Source organism: Macrotis lagotis, chromosome 1 (genome assembly GCF_037893015.1).
Source record: "Macrotis lagotis isolate mMagLag1 chromosome 1, bilby.v1.9.chrom.fasta, whole genome shotgun sequence".
NCBI classification, from domain to species: domain Eukaryota; kingdom Metazoa; phylum Chordata; class Mammalia; order Peramelemorphia; family Peramelidae; genus Macrotis; species Macrotis lagotis.
In genome coordinates, this window is record NC_133658.1 from 56,526,993 (window position 1) to 56,532,185 (window position 5,193).

Genomic DNA, 5,193 nt, shown 5'->3' on the forward strand with positions numbered 1-5,193 from the left:
TGGACTGGAATCAAACTCCCATCCTCCTGACTGCAAGGTCAGTGCTCTATCCACTGTGCCACCTAGCTGCCCCATGCACATACATACATACACATATGAGAACATGTATCTATTTTTTTTCAGTTTTCATATACATGTAATTAACCCCTATTTGACTTTTAGAAGTACCCTCCAGCTCTAACAGTTCTGTGAGCTTATGATATGTGCAAATCTGTGAATTTGTGGGCAATCCTGTTTGTTTTAGGATGAACAGAGGAGCCCGCTCAAAACTATGGCCATCAAGAAAAATCAAGTCTCTGGCCTAATGAGAATGGATCCCTCTAAGTGTGTATGTCTTTCAGAGTTAAGGAGAGATAAAATTTCCAAAGTCTGCCTGTGTCCCATATACCATGTAACAAGTTTTCTGTTTTGTTTGTAGTCACACCAATATCAGATTACCCCTGACTCTGGATAGCGAAACAACCTTTTTCAAAGTAGTGTTGTTGCTTGGATTGATTTAGAATGACTCAGTCTTGGGCAGGGCCCTTCAGGCTTGCCTATCTGTAAATGGGCAGATTTCCAAATAACTAAATATGACACTGATGTATATATATATATATATATATATATATATATATATATATATACATACATACTTTTATATGTATATCTATATATGAGATATAGATCATAACCCACACCTACTATTTTCATACATATTCATCTAAACATAAATGAGTTCAAATCAGGTAGGAAATCAATCACAGGCTCTTGGATATAGTACCCTTATTTTGAAGAAAGAAAAGGACTTAATATATACCATCAGCTGATCTAAAAGAGGAAACTGAGAATTTTTTTTTCACTTGCCTGCATTTGTCTCAGTAATAAAAGGATTGAGATTTTTAAAAATTTAAATATATTCCAAAATACATAGGGAATTAACACAAACATATAAGAGCAAGAACCATTCTCCCAATGTATCCAAAGATACTTTCAAAATATTCTGCAAAAGATTTGTAAATAATTAACAGCTATAACCATATGAAAGAATGTTTCAAATCATAAATAGAAATGCAAATCCAAATAATTTTGAGGTTTCCTCGAGCAACCAGAAAATTGGCAAAGATCACAAAATATGGGACTAATCAAAGTTGGTTGAAGGATACAACCAAAATTGTAAAAAGATACACTACTGTACTATTGGGGAAATCATGAAGAGATATGTTCTGGGAAATTATTGGGTATAAGAACTAAAAAGTTCATAATTTTTGACCTAGAGATCTTTCTGCTAGAAACATGCTTCCAAGGCGGGGGGGTCAAAAATGGCCAAGTGGTTCAATGGAAAGTAACTTTGATTTGGAATCTGTGAACTGAGTTCAAGTCCCACTTTTGACACCAACTATATGACTTAGTACAGGTCACTTAACCATACTGGGACTTGGTTTCTATGAGCCTAAAATGAAAATTTCCTTCTTTACATTCATAACAATATTTTTGTATGTAGCAAAGAACCAAAAACATTTATTAGACAATGACTAAATAATCTGTGATTGTAATGGAATATCATTATTCCATAAGAAGACAAATATGAAAAATTCGAAGGGGAAAATAAGTATGAATTAATGCAAAAGGTGAATAGCTTAGTTAGGATATGAATTTATATAGAAATAAAAGAGACATTAAAAGTTATGAATAAAAAAGTTAAGGGGTGAAAGAAGATTCTAGTATATAAGTCTATAATATATAAATGTTTAAAATTACTACAAATGTATGTTTTATAAATGTCTATAACATTCTTATCTATATACACACAGAGAGCAAGAACCACTGATTGAATATTGTGTTGAAGTTTGCAACTGCAAAAATAAAAATCTTTCTTCTTTCTTCAATACCTTAGAAGGGCATCTCTAAATTATTTTAAAAATGTGTCCAAAATAGACCTCGCTTCAAAGTTGAATGTCCTAAGAGGGAATAAGATCAGAGAATTTTTCTTTACATATGCAGACTTAGAGGTGCATAGGATTTTAAAGTCAGAGGGAATTTAGAGATAATCTAGTTCCAACCCACTCACCCCCACCTTATTTAAGAAAAAAAAAAAAAAACCCGGGCAGTTTCTGTAAGTTGCCCATGGAAAAGAGCTGGGATCTGAATCCAGATTTCCAAAATTTCAAAACTAGCAAGAAATTCACAGCCCCACCTATGTGAGTCTCTAGATCTATGATTTCATCAGTATGAAGAATATCCATTATGGAAACTCCCTTCACCAACAAAGATCAGCAACTCTTAGAGAGACTCCTGTGCAATGAAATGCACATGGTCACCCATTGAATGAAGGTCATAGAATCATAGACTTAGAGCCAAAAGAGACTTCAGAGGTAACCTAGTTCAAACACCTAATTGTATTCATGAAGAAACCGAGCCTAGAGAAGTAAAATGACTCAAGCTTACATAATAATTATCAGAGGCAGTATTTGAACCCAAAATCTTTGACTCTGAATCCAGGACCCTTCTAGAACATCATGACATGTCATAAAAAAAGACAAGGAACCAGAATTCTTTCACAAGCAATGGAAAGTAGCTCTGCTACTTACATTTTTCAATAAGTCACTTAAAGAATCTGGGCCTCAGCTTCCTTATTTTTCAAATGAATGTTTAGACTACATAACAACTCTAAAATTCTTCCAACTGTAAATCAATGAATCTGTATTCTTAATCCTGACCCTCAGACTAGTCCTCTATATATGCACACACTTTTTTCTGACATAAATACATTTTCTGTAGGAAACACCTTGTATTATAATTGAAATTATATTGTAATTCTAAGTATCATATCCTTTTTTTATAAGTGCTTCATAACCCCATCAAAATTACTAAAATATGAAACTTACAGATTTAAACCTAGAAGGGACCTTAGAAGGCATAAAATCAAATGCCTCCCCTGCTGCAAGTAAGGTAACTGTGGCACAGCGAGGCTATTTATCCCAGGTCTTCCTCCTTCAGAGACTACTCTCCCTTTCTAATACTATATGAGAGAAAAATCAAACTTGAAAATGTAAGAATTAATTATATTTCCAATATACTTCAAATAAAACATGCACTGTACCTGCTGAACTGTAAGTGTTCTGAGTTCAGAGTTCTGAGTTGGGCTCCTTCCTTCTTCAGTATTTAATTGAAAATGCAGTCTTTCTGATGACTGGAAACCTCATGAGATGGGTGGCATCAGGAATCACAGCTGTAACTGAAACCTCATTCCTATTATCATTTGTTTATTTCACACAGTAATCCCATTGAACCAAACAGATAAAGGTTAATGGAAAAACAATTTTATTCACCAGACGCTGCTCATTTGGAAGTAAAAAAAAATGGATGGCAAAAGCATATTCCATGATGCTGTAGATAACCCCAGTGAGAACCAAGCTGAATCTAGCACTTAGCATAGGGTCTGCTGTAAGTGCTTAATAATCTTGATTGATTTATTAATGGCTGAAGATGTCTATAGAATTTTAAAAACTAAGATGCTCCTAGAAATCATCAGGTTCATCTTTTTTCCTAAGCTATTGTCAAAGTCCAAAGAAGTTTCCATGAACAACTATTTGAGCCCAATTTTTAGAACCTGCTTAAATATGTCCTATTGATTTATAGATGGAAGATCATCTTCTCAGAACCTTTTAATTATCCAATAAAGATGTTTCTCTGAAAAGCCTTTTTTCAATATAGCTAGCATCAGACCTCTACCTCATTTAACTTTTGTATTTATTTTTAAAATGTCCTAGTAACCATTTAAGAAGTTATTTTAGAAATCCCTTTCAAACTTCCTGAAGGTCATTCCTACCTCCAAAAATTCAATGACTTTCTGTACTTTCCCACATCAGATAAAAGTTATTTGAAGGTTTAGGAAGTCAAGCTTCTGAACTCCAGTGAAACCCAAATATATCCAATATAAGAAGTTGAGACATTTCAAAGGCAGCCTAGACTGTGCTGAGCCCTGGGAAATTCAAATTTCTGAATCAGATCTTTGTTGCAAACAGGGGTCTTTCCTCAATAAGAACTCCAATCACTTGGTCAAAGTATTTATTTAGTTACCAATGGTAGAGGGAAAAGAAATTGCTGAGCTTAGAGTCAGAAGCCTTGAATTCCTCTCCCCACTTTGCCACACTAATTGTGACACCTGAGACATCATTTTCTCTCTCTGAGCCTCAGTTCTTTCATCTGTAAAATCGTAATAATAATACATGTACTATCTGTCTTTCTGGATATAGTGAAATAATACTTGTCAAAGAAACTTGCAAACCATAAAGCACCACAGAAATGTTCAGCAAGTATTATAGTTAACTAAAGGCTGGGGACAGGGCATGGCTTGAGGGACTGTGGGGACAGAAGATAGGAAATAATCTTTTCAAAGAAAGGTTTCCCCTTAGGAATAAAAGAAATTCCAAGTTTTCAAAGAACCAATTCCCAAAGCTTTTGCAACATAACAAAGTCCTTCCTCTCTGTCTTTCTCCCCCTCCCCCTCCCCCCTCCCCCTCCCTCTTTCTCTTCCTTTCTCTGTCATTCCTCAAGATTATTTTCTGTGTTTTTCCATCTCTGTCTCTCATCCTCTCAGTATATATATATATATATATATATATATATATATATATATATATATATATATATATTTCAATTTGTTTGGCAAGAATGTAAGCCTTCCTCACAACCAGATTCAGAAGCAATATTAAAACAAAATCCTAGATCTTTTAACAAAAAAAAAATGTGAGTCTGGCATATGAGGCATCTTCTCTCCCTTCTCCATCTTCAGGAGTCCCTTGAAATGCTTGGGCTCTTTAAAAGCTAAATAAAAATAGCAGTGTATTAAATGACTACCTCCGGTTGCAAAAATAACAAAATGGGTATTCACAATGAATTGCATAAATGGGCAAAACATTTTATTGGCTAGAGTGCACATTCATAGTGAAGGTTGCTAATATAGAGATTTTCAAAGGTCAGTTACGATTAAACAAAAAAAAGTCCACTATTTATAGCAGAAATAAACCGTGTTCCTTGAATCATATATCAGCAAAGAAAGGAAACAACCCTATAAAAGTTGTGACTGATCTTGGTCGTTGTCCAAATGGTAAGATGACAACTTCCACCTTAACGGCTCTCATAAATCGGTTCCAAGCCAGGGGAGTTTTCTCTGTGACCTGTAAAAGTGAGTGGCACCTTCAGCCAGAC

At 34.5% G+C, this 5,193-nt stretch overlaps 1 protein-coding gene across 1 annotated transcript in view; it reads right to left on the bottom strand.

Moving 5' to 3' along the window:
* Positions 1–5,074: 5,074 nt before the first annotated feature.
* FOXL1 (forkhead box L1) overlaps positions 5,075–5,193 on the bottom strand; it is a 2,453-nt gene continuing 2,334 nt past the window's right edge. The window contains exon 2 of the mRNA XM_074223145.1: positions 5,075–5,193. This exon is cut by the window's right edge and continues 1,417 nt beyond it. The gene's annotated coding sequence lies outside the window, so the exon portion shown is untranslated.